Raw genomic sequence first — 21,533 nt, 5'->3', positions numbered from 1 at the left:
AAAAGAAAAAAAAAAGTTTGTGAAATCTTATGAGCCGGCCGGAGTGGCCGAGCGGTTCTAGGCGCTACAGTCTGGAACCGCGCGACCGCTACGGTCGCAGGTTCGAATCCTGCCTCTGGCATGGATGTGTGTGATGTCCTTAGGTTAGTTCGGTTTAAGTAGCACTAAGTTCTAGGGGACTGATGAGCACAGATGTTAAGTCCCATAGTGCTCAGAGCCACTTGAACCACTAAATCTGGGTGGCTGGACGAGGGTCTGAAACGTCGTCTTCCCGAAAGTGAGTGCAGTGTGCTAACGCCTGAGCGACCTCGCTCGGTAGTTACAAAATACATTACTTACAATAAACATCGAGTATTACAGATACCACATCTATGAAAGAAAGACTCAGGATATTTTAAAAAAACAAAAGGTGAAAATAAAATGTGATAGGTGGTGGATGCCAACCTGTTATCTTTGCGTTCACAGCTAAGGATGCTATCAACGCTGTATCTTCAACGTGGCAGCCAGGCCTCCATATGTGGTATATACTGTCTAAAGACTGTATCCAACAGTGTCATTCTTTGAAATCTAACTATGATAATTGGAATCAAAACCACTCACTTTTTATAGATCATCACTGAAGCTGTTTACTTTTATAGTACGCAAGTTATAATAGAAAAAACATCAATTACATGAAGCCTGCAACTACCAATGTGTAGTTTCTGTCATTATGTTCCAACAAATCGTAGCTAAAACGATGCATTTTCGAGAGAGCCTTAATTTGCTGATGCTATGAAACAGCTTATGTTCATATCACCTACTCTGTGATAAAGAAAACCCACCGAATGCTAAGTTTAAATTCACAGAATATGGCGTCTCGTAGGGTCTACTTGCGAGGTAAAAACGATATTGCATTTTGTTTGGCGACGTTCCTTTCCACGAGATAAAAATCTGACAGCCGTATTTTTCATTTCATGCTTCACAGTACAGTGGAACGAGGAATCCATGCTCTGACGTCACCAGCTTTTCATCCACGTGCATTTTCACTTCCCGTGAGAGGACGGCTTAATGGATTATGGGTATATAGCACGGTAAAACATACAAGAGCGAAATGAATGCATATCGAAGAAGCCCGTAGAACACTTAGAAGTCTGGAGGAGTTCTTTATCAAGTAACGGATGTCAAATGTACCTACTGCTATATTCGCCTTCGTGTACCCGGTCATTTGTTCGAAACTGGACTTTTATTCTACTTTTGCCACTGGAGAGTATCGCTGGATGGAATTCAAAGTGTCCTGCTCGGTACTAGCGATACCAGTTTATGTGCTCGCAGACGTTTGTGAGCGACTATCTCAATCTAGATGCGGTCACCGGCAATGCGAAGATACGTTATCAGCGCTCCGACTGGATGCCGTCCAGCGCCGTAAGTAAATACGGGGCCGGGATAAGAATTAAGAGCTCGCCAGCACGCACACATCTGCTCTTGATGTGCGTTCCACATAAATCAGCGGCGAGCGGCAGCAAACGGGTTCTGCGGAGAAGTCTGCGGGCGCGGTGGCATACCGCCTCACGTAACTTCCTACGCGAGGCCGGCCACCAGCCTCAGCTTCAAGACCATCTATCATCCACAGCACAACTAACAGTATACCGAGGCGACAAAACTATGAGATACCTCATGTCAGACCTCCTTTTCCCCGGCGTAGTGCATGGAGTCGACAAGTCGTTGGAAATCTCCTGCAGAAATACTGAGCCTCTATAGCCGTTCATAAGTGTGAAGGTGTTGCCGGTGCGGACTTTGTGCACGAACTGACCTTTCGGTTATGTCCCTTAAATGTTAGATGGGATTCATGTCGGGAGATCTGGGTGCCAAACCATTCGCTCGAATTATCTACAATGTTCTGCAAACCAATCGCTAACAATTGTGGCAGGGTGACCCGGCACATTGCCATCCAAAAAAAAATTCAACCGTTTTTTGGGAACATGAAGTCCATGAATGGCTAAAAATGATCTCCAAGTAGCCGAACATAACCATTTCCGGTTAGTGATCGGTTCAGTCGAATCAGAGGAAACAGTCCATTCCATGCAAGCACAGCCGACACCATTATGGAGCCATGATCAGCTTGTACAGTGCCTTATTGACGACTTGGATCCATGGCTTCTTGGGGTCTGCACCACACTCGAACCCTACCGTCGGGCTCTTACCAACCGAAATCGGGACTCATTTGACCTGGTCACGGTTTTCCAGTCATCTAGGGTCCGTCCGACATGGCCAGTAGAGGCGCTGCAGGCAAAGGAGTACTATTGGCAAAGGAGCACTGTTGGCAAAGGCACTCGCCCATTAACGCAAAATTTCGCCGCACTCTCCTAATGTATACTTTAGTCGTACATCCCATATCGATTTCTACGGTTATTTTACACAAGTTGCAACTCTACGAAAGCGCCGCTGCTCTCTGTCGTTAACTGGAAGCCATCGGCCAATTTGTTGTCCGTGGTGAGAGGTAACGCCTAAAATTTGGTGTGCTCGGCACACTCTTGTCCCAGTTCACCTCTGACTACTGAATTCCCTAACGATTTCCGAAAGTAAGTGTCCCATGCGTCTACCTCCAACTACGCTACTGGCCATTAAAATGGTACACTAAGAAGAAATGCAGATGATAAACGGGTATTCATTGGACAAATATATTATACTAGAACTGACATGTGATTACATTTTCACGCAATTTGGGTGCATAGATCCTGAGAAATCAGTACCCAGAACAACCACCTCTGGCCGTAATAACGGCCTTGATGCGCCTGGGCACTGAGTCAAACAGAGCTTGGATAGCGTGTACAGGTACAGCTGCCCAAGCAGCTTCAACACGATACCACAGTTCATCAAGAGTAGTAATGACTGGCGTATTGTGACGAGCCAGTTGCTCGGCCACCATTGACCAGACGTTTTCAATTGGTGAGAGATCTGGAGAATGTGCTGGCCAGGGCAGCAGTCGAACATTTTCTGTATCCAGAAAGGCCCGTACAGGACCTGCAACATGCGGTCGTGCATTATCCTGCTGAAATGTAGGGTTTCGCAGGGATCGAATGGAGGGTAGAGCCACAGGTCGTAACACATCTGAAATGTAACGTCCACTGTTCAAAGTGCCGTCTATGCGAACAAGAGGTGACCGAGACGTGTAACCAATAGCACCCCATACCATAACGCCGGGTGATACGCCAGTATGGCGATGACGAATACACGCTTCCAACGTGCGTTCACCGCGATGTTGCCAAACAGGGATGCGACCATCATGATGCTGTAAACAGAACCTGGATTCATCCAAAAAAATGACGTTCTGCCATTCGTTTTCAGACCGAATAACATCAAGACCAAAAAAACCAGTAACTCCATTACCAAAATGAGATTTGAAAGCGCATGAATTTCTACTATACAGTGACGCATGTAGCAACATTATCTGTATCACTTTATATCATTTTTTAATAAACCGTTTTGTAAAATTCAACAAATCGAAGTTGGCGAGGTTTTCATTGTCTACTACCGATACGCGGAATTGCAGTGTAGCACACGTTATTGTCATAAGGACCAAATACAACTTGTTCCGGCGTAAATATTGATTAATAGATAATTTATGGATATTCGAAACTAGGAAGCGACTTCTCACCCACCCTGCAAATCTGGTAACACAGAACCTCGAGGTGCAACATTTTGTTCCCTTAAACTCGCATAAAGCAGACGAACCGAAAGGGGAAAACACGGGGCGCAGAGAAACAGAAGGCTCTTACGCTACACACGCCCGCTCTCGTATAATCCGACACAGCAGCTCAGATGGAAATGCCTGTCGCCTCAAAGGCGCGAACCCGGAGCAAACGGGGCGGGCTTTTCCCCGCCGGCTGCCCCATTATATTTAAATGACGCGTGCGCGTGCAGCAGCCGGCCGATACACGCAGATTTACAACGCAGGCTGCGGGCTTGTATGTTCGCCGGGACATCGCGTGACAACGCCGCCTACACACACACACACACACACACACACACACACACACACACACACACACATATATGCACGGCCGGCGAGCTCATTACAGCGCAGCTGACAATTACGCCGGGCGGGCCGTGTGAAGCTGTCAGTGCGAAGCCGTGTGCGGTCTTGTTAGTACCGGCATTCCGGCCGAAGCCCGACTACAAGAGCAGAGTTACCGCTACACGCCACCTCCTGTCGCCGATCATGAATAGTGCCTCCACGTATCTCTCCGCCCCCCCTCTCCTCCCACACCCCTCCTTCCCAGCCCACTCCACCCTCCCCCACACCCTAGTTCGCCTAGCCACGCCTAATGTCTACTGATCTACTGAAAGCGATACAGCGGTGGATACCAACCTGAGGTAACTGCCACATAGGGAAGAGGAGGAAAAATGAACGGGTATCTGTTAATAACCACGAAATTATATTTCGAAAAAAAAAATAAATTGCTAGGTGTGACCAAGAATCGCGAACTGAGGTTCCGAACAGACTTAATTACGTATACAGACAGTTCACCCATTCCGGGACTCAAGAATTTGGACCAATTTTGCCTGCTATCGACATTGAACCTGGTAAGATATCCGTCCCCAGGGATTCCAAGACTTTGGAGAATGTTTTAATTTCAGTAATATACTGCACTATTTGTGTTGGAGTATTAAAAGTTGATGTCCTGCTTACTGAATATGGAACTGTTCTTTTGTCTTGTAACGTGTTCATGGATATTTATGTTTTTATTTGTGTGTATTACAGGGGGAAAATATGGCTAGCATATGGGCAACGAAGTACATGCGCGTTTTCAGAGCTAACGCAGCAATTTTACGCATTGTAATTTTCGTAAACTTCCGAAATCTGCGAGCCGGATACAGATGACAACTGCTGTTGGAGAGAATTCCTGTCACAAGGTGAGGAGTAAGCTCCGTGTGATGTACCAACTTGTTTCCAAATGAGCACCAACTTGGATGAAAACCATGTCATGTTTCACAATGAGAAAAACAATCCTTGGAGGACAGCTGCAGTGGTAGAAAAGAAACTGTAGAGAACAATACTGATCAGCAAAGGATAAAATCCGTGATTAGGTTAACACAGTAGACTCATAGGAAAAGGTGTATGCAAAGACATAAAAGTTTAGAAAATAGTGTATAATCGCATTAAACCACACTCTACTGGGAATACACAGTGACCTCACAACTGAACCTATGATATTCGTGCTGTGTTATTGTGGTGTCAGAGAAGGGTGAAATGAAATAGGGGTGTAGTTCATGATTAACCCTACACAGCGACAGAAATGGAAAAGGTTACAAATGGCTCTGAGCACTATGGGACTTAAAATCTGAGGTCATCAGTCCCCTAGAACTTAGAACTACTTAAACCTAACTAACCTAAGAACATCACACACATCCATGCCCGAGGCCGGATTGGAACCTGCGACCGTAGCTGTCGCGCGGTTCCAGACTGGAGCGCCTAGAACCGCTCGGCCACACCGACCGACTCAATAATGTTAATGTAATATAAAGTCATCTAGGAGACATGCGACCAATATTATAATAATCAACAGTTCTCCATTCAAGCTGACTGTGTCGCAATGGTAAAAGTCAAAACATCAGGCAAGGAATGACTTTGTTGCTCTTACGACACATTTCGCTATTTATCCATCATCAGACATCTAGGAGAGATTACTGCATGTAGATATGGCGTCTCAAGCTGTGTGTGATACAAACTTTCGCCGACTAGTCAGCAGTCAAGATCTCCCGTTGCGTTCGAGGCCGAATGCAGAACTACAGATTGTTTTAATTTCAAGTTCGCCATCGGGTATAAACTGACGAGAGAAATATTTTTTTGCGTGATATAACTACAAATTTACAGTTTTCGGATTTTTTTCCTTTGGTTACACTGTGAAATCTTGGTTCTTTCAAAATTTCATGGTTCTAGTCCAACGGGAAGTGTCCTATAGGTTTTGATGAGTAACTTTCCGCGTATCAAAATATGTAACCTAAATGGTCGTATCTTTTGACTGAAATGACTTAAGAGTTTCAACTTTTTACATCGGCAAAGGACCGCAAGTCTTAATGTGTGACATAAATTTAAACTTGATACTAATACCTGTTCCTAAGATGGTTCAAATGGCTCTGGGCACTATGGGACTTAACATCAGAGGTCATCAGTCCCCTACAACTCGGAACTACTTAAACCTAACTAACCTAAGGACATCACACACATCCATGCCCAGGGCAGGATCCAAACCTGCGACCGTAGCGGTCGCTCGGTTCCAGACTGAAGCACCTAGAACCGCTCGGCCACTGCGGCCGGCCAGTATTGATCGTACGAATGTTTTGTAAGCTACGTACTTCGTGAGTAGAGGCCACTCCCTCAAGATTCTTCCAATGAATCTCAGTCTGACACCCGCCTTTAAAATGGATAGTATGCAAACACAGATATTTAATGGATGTGACTGGTTGCGGTGATTGTCCCGCAATCGAGCAACAACACAATAACAGGTCTTAGGCCTATTTGTGAACAATAGGTTATATTCGCTTATATGTTGAGGCTCAAAGCCAATTTCTGCACCAAGTGTCAATCTTCTGCAGATCATCCTCCAATTCGCTACAGTTCTACAGCGTTGCGACTTCACTGTGTGCAACAGTACCACCAATGAACAGCCTCCTGGGACTTCCGGCGTTATTCGCTACGCCACTTGCCACTTACAGAAAAAATAGTACACACTTTTAGCGGTTTCCAAATCACTGGATATTTATTGTTGCAACAGTGTATATGGAGTACATGAAATGATTATATTTACAGATCAATAGGGCAAGCGGTTCTGAGGTACCAGGCATCGAGCCCTGCTGAAACACCCATATTAGTACGAGGGTAATCCCAAAAGTAAGGTCTCCTATTTTTTATAAGTACATCCTGTTTATTTCTACAATGGTTTAAATTAGTTTACAGCTTGAAAATTTAGCTATTTTTCGACATAATCACCATTTCTGTCGATGCATTTTTGTAGACGCATTGGCAGTTTTTGTTTGCCCCTGTCATACCAGCTCGCCACCATGCTGTTCAGAAAGTTATGAACCTCTTCTTTCACCTCGTCGTCGGAGCTGAAACGCTTTCCGGCCAAATGTTCTTTTAACCTAAGGAACAGGTGATAGTCGCTGGGTCAAAGTCAGGACTGTAGGGTGGGTGGGTGATTATTTTCCATTGAAACTGTTGCAGGAGAGCAATGGTTTGCCGAGCGATGTGTGGGCGAGAGTTGTCATAGAGAATGTATAAGCCCTTGCTCAACATTCCTCTTCTCCGGTTCTGAATTACCCGTTTGAGTTTTTTCTGAGTCTCACCGTACCTGTCAGCGTTAACTGTGGTCCCAGCGATTCAGCTCCGACGACGAGGTGAAAGAAGAGGTTCATAACTTTCTGAAGAGCATGGGGGAGAGCTGGTATGACATGGGCCTACAAAAACTGCCAATACGTTTACAAAAACGCATCGACGGAAATGGTGATTATGTCGAAAAATAGCTAAATTTTCAAGCTGTAAACTAATGCAAACCATTGTAGAAATAAACAGGTTTATTTAGTTATAAATAAACAGGAGACTTTACTTTTGGGATTACCCTCGTACATTGTGTAGCCTCAGCAGGCGGCAATGCAGGCGCTGACTGTCATCCAGTCGATCGTACAGATGGCGAATACTGTCCGGGGATACATCATGGTCCGCAGCTCGTGGTCGTGCGGTAGCGTTCTCGCTTCCCGCGCCCGGGTTCCAGGGTTCGATTCCCGGCGGGGTCAGGGATTTTCTGTGCCTCGTGATGACTGGGTGTTGTGTGACGTCCTTAGGTTAGTTAGGTTTAAGTAGTTCTAAGTTCTAGGGGACTGATGACCATAGCTGTTAAGTCCCATAGTGCTCAGAGCCATTTGAACCATTTGGTTGCCTGCTTGCTTCACGCGTTTGCAACACACTCAGCCTTCTGGCTGTGAGTATTTCCTATTGAAGGGTAGATACAAATGGTACTCTGGTGGCTATGTCACTACGCTACCTGTTGGTGGACGACGTTAAAACCGTTACCAATACGTCTACTACCCCCCCCCCCCTCCTCTCCAGGTGCATATGACGTCATCGGATCAAAATCAGCATCGTCTTTCCAGGTGCATTAATTTTTCCCGGCAGTGTATGTACTCATCATCATCATCATCATCATCATCATTTAAGACTGATTATGCCTTTCAGCGTTCAGTCTGGAGCATAGCCCCCCTTATGCAGTTCCTCCATGATCCCCTCTTCAGTGCTAACATTGGTGCCTCTTCTGATGTTAAACCTATGACTTCCAAATCATTCTTAACCGAATCCAGGTACCTTCTCCTCGGTCTGCCCCGACTCCTCCTACCCTCTACTGCTAAATCCATGAGTCTCTTGGGTAACCTTGCTTCTCCCAGGCGTGTAACATGGCCCCACCATCTAAGCCTGTTCGCCCTGACTGCTACATCTATAGAGTTCATTCCCAGTTTTTCTTTGATATCCTCATTGTGGACACCCTCCTGCCATTGTTCCCATCTACTAGTACATGCAATCATCCTAGCTACTTTCATATCCGTAACCTCAACCTTGTTGATAAGGTAACCTGAATCCACCCAGCTTTCGCTCCCATACAACAAAGTTGGTCGAAAGATTGAACGGTGCACAGATAACTTAGTCTTGGTACTGACTTCCTTCTTGCAGAAGAGAGTAGATCGTAGCTGAGCGCTCACTGCATTAGCTTTGCTACACCTCGCTTCCAGTTCTTTCACTATGTTGCCATCCTGTGAGAATATGCATCCTAAGTACTTGAAACCGTCCACCTGTTCTAACTTTGTTCCTCCTATTTGGCACTCAATCCGTTTATATTTCTTTCCCACTGACATTTCTTTCGTTTTGGAGATGCTAATCTTCATACCATAGTCCTTACATTTCTGATCTAGCTCTGAAATATTACTTTGTAAACTTTCAATCGAATCTGCCATCACAACTAAGTCATACGCATATGCAAGACTGCTTATTTTGTGTTCACATATCTTAATCTCACCCAGCCAGTCTATTGTTTTCAACATATGATCCATAAATAATATGAACAACAGTGGAGACAGGCTGCAGCCTTGTCTTACCCCTGAAACTACTCTGAACCATGAACTCAATTTACCGTCAACTCTAACTGCTGCCTGACTATCCATGTAAAGACCTTTAATTGCTTGCAAAAGTTTGCCTCCTATTCCATAATCTTGTAGAACAGACAATAATTTCCTCCTAGGAACCCGGTCATATGCCTTTTCTAGATCTATAAAGCATAGATACAGTTCCCTGTTCCACTCATAACACTTCTCCATTATTTGCCGCAAGCTAAAGATCTGGTCCTGACAACCTCTAAGAGGCCTAAACCCACACTGATTTTCATCCAATTGGTCCTCAACTAATACTCGCACTTTCCTTTCAACAATACCTGCGAAGATTTTACCCACAACGCTGATTAAAGAGATACCTCTGTAGTTGTTACAATCTTTTCTGTTTCCATGTTTAAAGATTGGTGTGATTACTGCTTTTGTCCAGTCTGATGGAACCTGTCCCGACTCCCAGGCCATTTCAATTATCCTGTGTAGCCATTTAAGACCTGACATTCCTCTGTATTTGATGAGTTCCGGCTAATTTCATCCACCCCAGCCGCTTTATTGCACTGCAATCTATTAACCATTTTTTCCACTTCCTCAAATGTGATCCTATTTCCATCATCATTCCTATCCCATTCTACCTCGAAATCTGAAACATTACTGATCGCATTTTCACAGTGTATGTACTGTGAACAGAAATTGTCCTCTACCACTCCTTGTGGCACGATATGTATCGATTAGGACTAGAAGCAACATCTACTGAAATAATGAGGAACGAATCACATTATGCATTATGAAGCAGCGAACTCGGCACTGGCCAAAGAATTTACGGAATGGTTAACTCGATTGCGGTGCTTTAGAATAAAAGCTAAAGAAATGTTCAACCAGAAGGCTGATTTGTAGTTCAAAACAGTCTTCTCTCAATGGCTTCAGTAAAGGACTTGACCTAATGTTATACTGATGTGGATATGGTGTCTATTCTTTCGGACATGTCCGAAAGAACAGACATCATATCCATGTCAGTATATAGTTCTGGAAATACCGGGCATAACCGCCTTCTTCTGTGCGGATGCACACATATTCCCCGAACTCTTACGGGACTCGGTAAGGATGTCTTCCACGAGTAATGAGTGTGTGGGGGTGGGACACTACAAATGTAGTGTGTGGACATACAAGGTAAGAATGTAGGTCTTGGGGGAGGCGTGCGCGAGATAGTCCCTGCAGTCGCACTATCCTCTGTGCCCTCGGTGTCTCAGGTGGATAGAGCGTCTGCCATGTAAGCAGGAGATCCCGGGTTCGAATCCCGGTCGGGGCACACATTTTCACCTGTCCCCGTTGATATATATCAACGCCCGTGAGCAGCTGACGGTATTAATATAATTATAATGACGTAATGTTGGCCAATCTATGCAAAGACGGAACTTGTATTTCGAACATATAAAATCGTTTGAAAGAGATGAAGGCCAAGTAAAGGTAAAGAAATACAATACTCCTGGAATCTGGAAAGAGCGTTTATCAGTTTTTTGTTCTGACATCTTTCTCAACTAGATAAACGAGATAGCGCGGTGGGTGATTCTAGAATCATACTTGGATGGAACGAGAGTTCAAAGTGGTGTGGCCAACCTGACAGACGTTTCCATAGTTTCTATCAATCCATTCTGCCGAATGCGAAGAAAGATTTTTGAACAGCGTTAATGCTGTTCTCTTATGATCTGAATATCACTAACAAGTGAAAGGTTAGCCTGACTTATTTCCATCAGCCAGTACGCCTTACAGACCTATTCTACTCTATCTCGACTAGCGACGAAGGAGACTGGACAAAAACTAAATCAAATAACTCAGGATCCGGTACTGAATCTGTGACAGGACAACTCAGCCCACACTAGAGTTTTGCTTAAGCACTCAAAAGCCAACAATTTAGGCTTTAAACAATGGTGACTTCTTTAAAAAGCGACCCCTGCTAATAATTTCCAAAATCAATATTCGACGGAAGTTGTAAATACTGTATGTAGATCATTTCACATCACTCAAAAAAAATATTGGCGCATACAAAAAGAAACAGCATCTTTCAGGCAACGTTCGTGAAACCACACAATAACTTTCTTCTTATTGTAGTTTCATTTGCTATAACCACATTTCCACAGTTTACTATAGTGTTTGGCAACAACGACGTTACGCATCTAAACATCAGTGCACGATGAAATTGATTGTGGCACTGGTTAGAAAACAGCCTTGTTTAGTTCAGATTAACCAAATGACAGCGTAACGTTTAAGTATTTTAACTACTGCTCTCCTGATTACGAATCGAACAGATAGTGCCGCCAATTTCCTTAAGCTACTAAGTATCCTGCAAACGTCTGTCTAGAAATCAAATGTCGCGCATTCGCAGATTTCTCGCGGAGGAATTTCTGCAGCAAGCAATCTCGCCGTCTGGCATTTAAGTTCAAGCGCAAATGAAATTCTACCGCAATTTTAGCACCGGAGGTTAGGCAGTAAGCGACGATAATTCTCGTAACTAAACTCTAACCGCCCTGTGGAAATGCACACCATAATCTGGCCAAGGCAACGCAGTGCTTCACTCTGACCTACTGCCGCTGTCGAGATTACCCTGCTGAGAAGCAAAGCTCTCTTTCCGTTTTATCCACACCTGGGCGTTACAGAGCTTGTTCTATTACACTGCACTTACATAAAACCGAAGATAAAAGCTACTATGCGAATTGTTATGAATAATACTCGAGGAACTGAGAGTTGAAGTAAACGATACTATAGACGCAGTTCTAACTTCATCAAGGGTCTTGTTTACACAGTGGAATAACGGAGCACATTAAATGTGTGAGTCCCTTCTGGCCTAACAGACGGGTTTTGCTATAAAAAAATAATCAGTCAAGTATTCATTACTTTAGGCGACTTAAATATCGTATGTATGTGAACGTATGACAAAAACATACATAAACAGCCAGCTGAAGAATGCTCCTGTAAGAGCACAAAAAAAGAGGAATATGCTCCTCTAAGGTCTCTGACAGAAAAGTGGGGAACCTTCCTCACCAAAAGTTTTGGCAATGCAACATACTCGGACTCTTAACACAGAACACTCTAAATCCTTTTATTCAGTCTCTCTTTGTAGTGAAGCCTTGATAGTCTTCATCCCTGCCTCTCACTCTTCCTTACCGCTGTTTCCGCCGCGCGGGGTAGCCGCGTGGTCTCAGGCGCCTTGCCACGGTTCGCGCGGATCCGTCCGACGGAGGTTCGAGTTCTCCATCGGGCATAGGAGAGTGTGTGTGTGTGTGTGTGTGTGTGTGTGTGTGTGTGTGTGTGTGTCCTTAGTGTTAGTTAGGAACTTACCACAAATTTCCAAAATTTACCACTGCCTCCATCTCTGTCACTTTCATTGTATCTCTGTCCTACTGCCATTGCCTCTGTTCCACTCTTTTTCTCTCCAGTTGTTACATTCTCTTTCTTCCTCGGTTATAGCCTGCTGTCTCACTTCAACCATTAGTCTCCTCTCCACACATGTCCTTCTGGATGATTTGCTCGGGGTTTTGATCTCTAGACCGGGAAACTTTAACACGCGGGTTCAGTGGGGGAAAGCGAGAAAATGGTTTTCGTGTTAAAATTCGCCGACCTTGAGGGGTCCAGACCCACAAGCCTAAGTATCGTCTCCATTCACCTCTTTTTGCAATTTCCACTGCCTCCACCCACTTTTGCTCTCACTCCTACTATCCCCACTCATCTTCCTCTTTTAGTGCCACTACCTCTCACTGACCGTAACCTCCTCTCTCTTTCGCTCCCACTGCTATTGCCTTCATCCATCTCCCTCTCTCTTTCATTGCCACTTTCTCTCTCCCATCACCACTGTCTCCTCTCTCTTCCACCGCCTCTGTCGTTCTGTTACTCTCTTTCAGCACGAGAAAGCGCGCATATGTTCGCATTCCAAAATTTTTTACACGAGGAAGGCAGAATCAGGACTGAGGCAGCTGGTTCCCCACTTTTCAGTCAGTATTCTAAACAACAGCATACTAGCCCTTTTTGTGCTCCGCCACAAGCATTTTTCAGGCGGTTCTTTTCTATTCCCTTTTACAGCTGGGTTTGCTGCTTACATAAAACGAATTCAGTACGACAGTAAAGTTTTGACAGTTTTCTTGTAGATTTCGACGCATTCACATACTTTGACACATAAACGCATAATATAAGGTTAAAACATGAAAATGCGCAACAGTGTAAGCTACACTTCCAGTACACACACACACACACACACACACACACACACACACACACACACACACAATTGCTGTGTTTGATTTGCAAGTACAAAGAACTTCGTATGACAACACAGTTCATTTTAAGATGCTTACGTCAGGTGGCATCATCGAATAATTTCCAGGCCAAGACAGCCAGTGTAGATGTGACCATCATACATAGCGCGTCGTAAAGTTTTATTGATAACAAAAATGGCGACTAAACTATGGTTTGTTGACCTTAAAACCACATCGATGATCCCAGAACCCTTGCCATGTGTCGAGTGGGTCAGTTAAAATTACGTTTAAGCCTCAGACCGGGTATTACGTGCATAAGTAAGGTAACTTTGAATCTCTGTATCTCAATGACGGGTAATGATATCGAAAAAGTTCGACGTTCCCCGAAAATATTATCTTAAGAACATATGGTAAAAATTTCGATGATTTGGCATGAAGAGAAATTACAGAAGTAACCTCCCCCCCCCCCCCCGCCCCAACAACTGATACTTTTTGTACAAAAAAAAAATCATGGTTTTTCGGGGTTATCACAGAACCGCCCATGAACAAATGGAACAAATGGTGTTTTTTACGCCTTCTAAGACCCACTCTAGACTACACCTGAATCAAAAGAACGAACTGATTTGTTCAAATTGCCTGGTCTGGAGAAAGTGTATAGTGTTTAAATTTTCATTTTACCCTGTATTATAGGATAGCTACAATATGCCCGTTCTTCAGATAAGTATATAAATTGTCAGTAGACCACGGGCTATCCAAAACACTTGACCCCTTATCTCTGCGATTAATGGAACCCGAGATACGGACCGCTTTAAAATCACATTTTTGCGCGCGTTTTTGGAACATATTGCAGCCGCGCACGTCACGATTGTAATAATAGCCGCCAGGCAGAACTCAGAATACACAATGCAGTCTTTCCAGCCCGGTATTTTAGTCCACTGAAACTGTCAGAAAAAAAACCTGTAGCTTGCAAAAGGTGAGGTAGAAGATTTAATTTTTTTAACTCGTTGATATTGTTGGAAAGGTTAGAAAACCGAGTTTTGCCAACAAAATTTCTCTAGGGAAAAACTTTCCGCGGTCAAAAAACTTCGAAAATTTCGGACTTTTTTTCAGTTTTTTCAAAATATTTCAGTTTCATTTGCTCCTATCGCTTTGACGTTTATTTTCTTTTTTAAAGAGCACAAAATTCTCTACAAATTTGGTTCTTACCATTTTTTTTACTCCCATTATCTTAGGCGCTACAGCTCGTCAAAAAATACCGATTTTTCAAATTTCGAGCAAAGAGTAGTTGGTGACAATTTCCACGATGTAAAGTTCCGTAGAAAAGATAAAGTTGTGACTCTCCTTTCTGCGTTCAATTCTGTAAAAGCTGGGAGCACTAAAATTACTCCTGTTGATCCTTTAACTCTTTTCCAAAGGATTTGTTTAATGAAACAAAGTTAAGAAGAGTTAAAAGCCTTTCTGAAATATGAACTTGCTCCTTACCCAATGTCCCTATTCTCAGAAAAAGGCATGCGAAAAGGAACAAAATCTTCATTCTACAATGCCTTCGTTCCAGTGGAAGATGTGAAGTCAGGTGTACCGAGTAAGTTTTTTGTCATTGATGGAGGGTACCTTATCCACAAAGTGACTTGGACTCGAAATGTTTGCTTCAAGTCAATAGCCCAAAGCTATGTTTCTTACCTGCAACGTCATTTTGGATCTCAATTTGCTATTGTATTTGATGGGTATCCATGTGAGGGAGGCAAATGTAGCACAAAGAGTGCTGAGAGGATTCGTAGGTCCAAACAACATTCTTCGGTTGACGTTGTGGTTGAACCAGAGATGGTGAACCACGTCCCTCAGGACAAGTTCTTGTACAACTAACGAAACAAGATGCGTTTGATCACACTTCTTAAAATGGAATTTCTGGAGTGTAGCATTGAAGTGCACCAGGCACAAGTAGATGCTGACGTTGTAATTGTAACATCTGCCATTTCAAGAACCAAAGATTTTGGAAGTGTTGTCATTATAGGAGAAGATGTTGACCTGCTTGTGCTCATGACCGGTTTGGGGCAAGGCATTGAAAATTTATTTTTCTTAAAGCCAGGAAGAGGAAATGCAGAAGACAAGTGGTTTACCACTGCATCTTACAAGTTTGACAGTGAATATATTCTGTTCACTCACGCCTTTAGCGGTGGTGATACAACATCTGCTTTGTTTGGTCAAGGAAAAATTAAGTGCTGTAATATTGTTGCGAAAAATGAACACCTAACCTCAGCGCTTTGCACGTTCAATAAACCGCATGCTACCTGTGAAGAAATAATAACTGCGGGAGAACAGGGTACTATCGCATTGTATAGTGGAGGTGTCAGCAGTTCCCACACACTAGACCATTTGCGGTACCAGCTATTCGCCAAGTCTGCCACAAAAAGCAAACTGAATCTTGCACGGTTGCCACCTACACAAGATGCTGCACAACATGATTCGTTGCGGACTTACCAACAAGTCCAAAGTTGGATGGGAAACTGGGAACCTCCTGAGAAATGGGGCTGGAATCACAGTGACCCGGTCTAATACCCGTTATAATGAGCCAAGATCCAGCACCTGAAGCACTTCTTCACATTGTTTCATGCTCATGCAAGCTGAACTGTGGCGGAGCGTGCTCATGCAGAAAAGTGAGTTTGAAATGTTCTTCAATTTGCAAGAAATGTATTGGGGTCAACCGTGAAAACGTGCCAAAATTTTTATATGAAGACAGTGAAAAAGATGTTATGGAGGATGTTGAGGAAACCGCTGACGAAACCAACGAACTTGCTGAGGCTGACTCGCTGTTTAAAGAAGAGGTCAATCTGGGATCAACTCTATGTACAGAACCTGAATCCGTAACTCAAGGTGCCCGCATCTCGTGGTCGTGCGGTAGCGTTCTCGCTTCCCACGCCCGGGTTCCCGGGTTCGATTCCCGGCGGGGTCAGGGATTTTCCCTGCCTCGTGATGGCTGGGTGCTGTGTGCTGTCCTTAGGTTAGTTAGGTTTAAGTATTTCTAAGTTCTAGGGGACTGATGACCATAGATGTTAAGTCCCATAGTGCTCAGAGCCATTTGAACCATTTAACTCAAGGTATTTCTGGTGACACTGGGGAACCTGGCCCATCAAAATGTTGGAAATGATGCTCATATCTGTCTCAAGAACTGTCAACGTTTTTAGTAACTGACAATGCATTTTAATTTTAATAAAGCTACTTATTTTTAATGTCAACTGTGTGGCTTTTATACACAAGAATAATTACCTACCTAATTAGGTTGCCTATTCCAGCTAATAATAGTTCAGTTTCCTGAGACAATTTATTTTGTGTGTGTGTGTGTGTGTGTGTGTGTGTGTGTGTGTGTGTGTGTGTCTTAATGATGTATTTTTATATTTATAGTTTTACAAATACCAGGGCTGAGGTGGCCCATAGTGGACTTCAGGTAGTGATGTAAGAATCACAACAGTTGGGTGCCCAGCAATCCTCATGTTACATACAGAGAAATTGAATACCTGAAAGTGAGGTGGTAATTCCAACTTATAACATGATGTATAATGCGTTTATACTACACAAAAACTGAACTGAAAAAATAGTGTTCAAAAATAAGGTATCTTGCCACTATGCTCAAAATTTGAAAAATTGGTATTTTTTGAGGCGCTGTAGCGCCTTAGATATTGGGAGTAGAAAAAAATGGCAAGAATCAAATTTGTAGAGAATTTTGTGCTCTTTAAAAAAGAAAACAGACGTTAAAGCGATAGGAGCAAATGAAACTGAGATATTTTGAAAAAACTGAAAAAAGTCCGAAATTTTCGAAGTTTTTTGACTGCAGAAAGTTTTTCCAAGCGAAATTTTGTTGGCAAAACTCGGTTTTCTAATATTTCCAACCATGTGAACGAGTTGAAAAAATAATCTCTTCTACCCCACATTTTGCAAGGTATATCTACTATTTGACTGGAATATTTACATCCTTTGTGATTTCTGTTGTATGAGCAGTAGGGAGAGGTTCAACGTTTCGTTCTCTAATCCTGAGGACTTCGTCAGAGGCTACAAAGAGGTAGTTTTACTGGAATGGTTTGTCACTCGCCGGTAGTTGCGCTGGGAGAAGGGGAATCCCTAGTGCAACATTGCAGCAAAGCCAATTAAAAGAAAGGCAAAGTTAATTATAGTGTAACGTCTGAAATATTATTGTCCCCCCCCCCCCCCCATGCGCGGTGACTCAGTCATTGCTTGCATCTTCTTTTTCTTGTGCCTCTGTCCTGCATCTGCGCCGTCGACTGTGTCTAACAAATTTCTATATGTTTGCGAATCCTGTAACTGAAGCGGGATTTGGGTATCATCCAGGTATTCACCTAGTTCGGTGTGGTAAACCGCCTAAGAAGCACATCTAGGCTGACCGACACATCTAACCTCGTCGTTAATCCGCAGGGCGGATTCGATTCGGGGCCGGTGCGCCTCCCCGTCCCGGAAGCGGCGTTTTAACACGCACGGCTATCTGGGCCGATCAGTTATTGTTTGACATACCAGGTGAAATGTAATGTGGGGTATTTGCTTTCAAAAAAGGAATACTCCATTATCTTTAAGGGAAGTTTCATCAAGGTTATTTGAATTATGGTTGCAATAGTTTACATGAAACACCTTTTTGCGAGCCGCACATGAATTTTGTTACTTTATTTATGCACTCATTCGCTTTCTACATCTACACTGATACTCCGCAATCCACCTTATGGGGCGTGGTGGAGGGTATCCCTAACAACTGCTAGTCATTTCCATTCCTATACCACTTTCAAATAGCCAACGGAAAAAACCCACTGTCTGTATGCCTACGTAAGAGCCCTAATTTCTCCTATCTTATCTTCATAGTCCTTACGCGAAATGTACGCGGGAGGCAGTAGAATCCTACTGCAATCAGCTTCAAATGCCGATTCTCTAAATTTTCTCAATAGTGTACCTCCAGGGTTCAAATTCAAATGGCTCTGAGCACTATGGGACTCAACTGCTGAGGTCATTAGTCCCCTAGAACTTAGAACTAGTTAAACCTAACTAACCTAAGGACATCACACACATCCATGCCCGAGGCAGGATTGGAACCTACGACCGTAGCAGTCACGCGGTTCCGGACTAAAGTGCCTAGAACCGCACGTCCACCGCGGCCGGCAAGATATCTTCAATAGGTGTCAATAATTCGTCCAAGTCGTCGTTTGAAAACCACGTAGTTTTCCCCTCATGTGAAAAACCAGCTGAGACTCTCCACTTTTTTGTGTAATCATTGAGGTGATAAGATGATAAGAAACCACAGTGATTAGACGAGAAAGTGATACTTTTAACTGGTTCTACACATGACAAAAATCTGCATAGTTTTCAAATAACGAACGTGAGGCATTACTGACACCTACTAAAAGAACCACCTGTTAAATAGGCGGAAGCGCCTGGTTCCACAAACAGAATAAAAAAATAATGTGCAGTATACAAAAACGCATTTTCTTGCAAAATACTGCAATTTATGTACAGCTGCTGGGAAAAATGGCCACGTGAAGCAACTTACTGAATAACAGTTATTTTCAACACATGAAATACGTCACAGATTTATCATCTACGATTATCCACGCCCATACTATTTCCGGAATTCTATTTGCATTATAATATCACACTCAAAAATCAGAAATGTGTGTGAAATCTTATGGGACTAAACAGCTAAGGTCATCAGTCCTTAAGCTTACGCACTACTTAACCTAAATTAGCCTAAGGACAAACACACACACCCATGTCCGAGGGAGGACTCGAACCTCCGCCGGGCCCAGCCGCACAGTCCCTGACTGCAGCGCCGTAGACCGCTCGGCTAATCCGGCGTGGCATAATATCACACTGCTGCCACACATAATCTTGTGAAGCTACATTGCAAGCAATATTGCTGCAAACTACGCTCTTATTTTCATGCAGAAATATCTGTTCGGTATGAATTGCATTCTTAGTGGGTTTACAGAATTACTAGAAAACGCAGTGGGGAGACGATTTTGCTCAAGACCACACCGCCAAGTTATAATGGAGGGTGATGTTTGTGTATGAAAAGAAGTCTGTGACAGCCGAAACAGGTGCTGGCCGAATAAAGCTGAGACCTTATTCTACCTACAGTCACTACCTTTGACCCTTTCGGCACCGCTCACAATGGATTAACATTCCGTACTTTTTATGAGTGACTGCTGGGTAGCGAGACTGAAGTAAAAAAAAATTTTAAAAAATGGCTCTGGGCACCATGGGACTTAACTTCTGGGGTCATCAGTCCCCTAGAACTTAGAACTACTTAAACCTAACTAACCTACGGATATCACACACATCCATTCCCGAGGCAGGATTCGAACCTGTGACCGTAGCGGTCGCGCGGTTCCAGACTGTAGCGCCCAGAACCGCTCGGCCACTCCGGCCGGCACTGAAGTAAAAGCTAGGATTAATTGGTGCCTGCAAATAGCGCTACCGTAACATATTACCGATCGAGATCTAATTGAAAGAGGAAAGCTGTGGCGGAAATGCACGTTTCTGGTGCAATCCAGTTATTCCTTTTACGTTAAAAGGAATCTCGTCTGGCCGCGCTTGATAAACTGCGTGTGTCACAGAGGGAAAACGCAAAGGAAATTCGTAATGGAATGGTGTTGGCAAGCGAAAAAAAATAATGTAATAATAAAAGTCGCGAACACAACAATTTTGCTGTTGACAGAACGCTAGAAAAATCGCAAAGATAAAAAGTAATACGAACAGACCACCAGCGCAGCCGTGCAGCTGAACTGGTGGGAGGAAGGGAAAGAGGGGGAGGGGAAACACGAAGTAAAATTAAAGTGGGTGTCCAGAGGCGGAAGGGGGAAAAAAGGGAAAGGAAACACACGACCGGCAGGCAGAGATGCGAATATTAGATTATCTCCGGGTGCCGGTCGCTTTGTAGTTTAATGATGCACGAAATGGAATTTGGAAGATACGCAGACCTGCAAAAGGCTGCTCTGAGATGAAGACCAGCCACGAAGAGCCACGGCTGCGTTGTATACTCCAGACATCTGCTGGCTCTGCGGAGTGGTATTACGAGCAGAACAAATTGTGTTGCCAGAGAATGAGGAGCACGGAGTAGGATCACACCAAAAGAAAATATCGCAAATCTCCAGACGGAAGAGCAATAATGAGAAAAATAGAGTCATAACCAAAATGGAATTATGTGATTTCTATCTTTAAATTAAATAACAAATGCTCTGATTATACAGGATGTTTCCGTAAGTGCGTGCAAAAATGTAACAGCACATAGAGGATGCCCGACTGAACAGTTTGAGATAGGGAACCTGGGGTCGAAGAAGTCAGCTTAAGGAGATATGACAGTAAACTTGTCTACCGCTTCGTCTAACATTACTGTTTCCAGTTTATTTACAACTAACATGCGTACAAGTTTACAAGTACTGTAATATTTATTTACGCGTACCCTCTTATTTCCTGCAAGGAAACAAAGAGGACGAGCCTGATTACCAGGATGTCATGATGCAGGTTTTGTTTACTTTACTTGTCCATAAGGTGAGTCTGTTGTATCGTCTTTACACTGTCCCGTGACGACAGACCCAGTCATTACTCAGTGCTATTCAGAGACGTACAGGACAATACGATGGAGCAGTACCGGCACAGTATTTCCTCCGTGGCCGGGCGGTTCTAGGCGCTTCAGTCCGGAACCGCGCGACCGCTAAGGTCGCAGGTTCGAATCCTGCCTCGGCCATGGATGTGTGTGATGTCCTTAGGTTAGTTACGTTTAAATAGTTCTAAGTTCTAGGGGACTGATCGCCTCAGATGTTAAGTCCCATAGTGCTCAGAACCATTTGAACGGTATTTCCTGGTCGTTGGGTTGGAAGGGGAGGTCCATCGTCTGCGAGGTCACCTGACCTGAATCCCCGTGATTATTTCCTATGGGGATACCTAAAGTCACTTTTGCATGAGATCCCAGTGGATACGGACATGGAATTAGTTGCCAGAAATGTAGCTGCCTGTGATGTCATTCGAAACACAGCAGGAACATCTGTCAGGATGCGTCAGAAATTTGTTCTCCCATGTCATGCTTGCGTTGAGGTTGATGGCCGTCAGTTTCAGCACATTTTGTAAGATACAGTGCAAACGGCATGTTCATTGTAGCAATGATGGTAT

At 43.8% G+C, this 21,533-nt stretch overlaps 1 protein-coding gene and 1 non-coding gene across 5 annotated transcripts in view; one reads left to right on the top strand and one right to left on the bottom strand.

Annotated features, from left to right (window-relative positions):
• Nucleotides 1-21,533, bottom strand: part of LOC124782465 (protein-tyrosine sulfotransferase-like) — an 878,071-nt gene that overhangs the window by 791,764 nt on the left and 64,774 nt on the right. The window lies entirely within an intron of this gene.
• Nucleotides 10,361-10,435, top strand: Trnat-ugu. Its single transcript has one exon. It is a non-coding gene; the product is annotated as a tRNA-Thr (tRNA).

This window comes from Schistocerca piceifrons, chromosome 1 (genome assembly GCF_021461385.2).
Source record: "Schistocerca piceifrons isolate TAMUIC-IGC-003096 chromosome 1, iqSchPice1.1, whole genome shotgun sequence".
Lineage (NCBI taxonomy): Eukaryota > Metazoa > Arthropoda > Insecta > Orthoptera > Acrididae > Schistocerca > Schistocerca piceifrons.
Note: the sequence above shows the minus strand (reverse complement) of the source record. Positions and strands in the feature narration are given on the sequence as shown.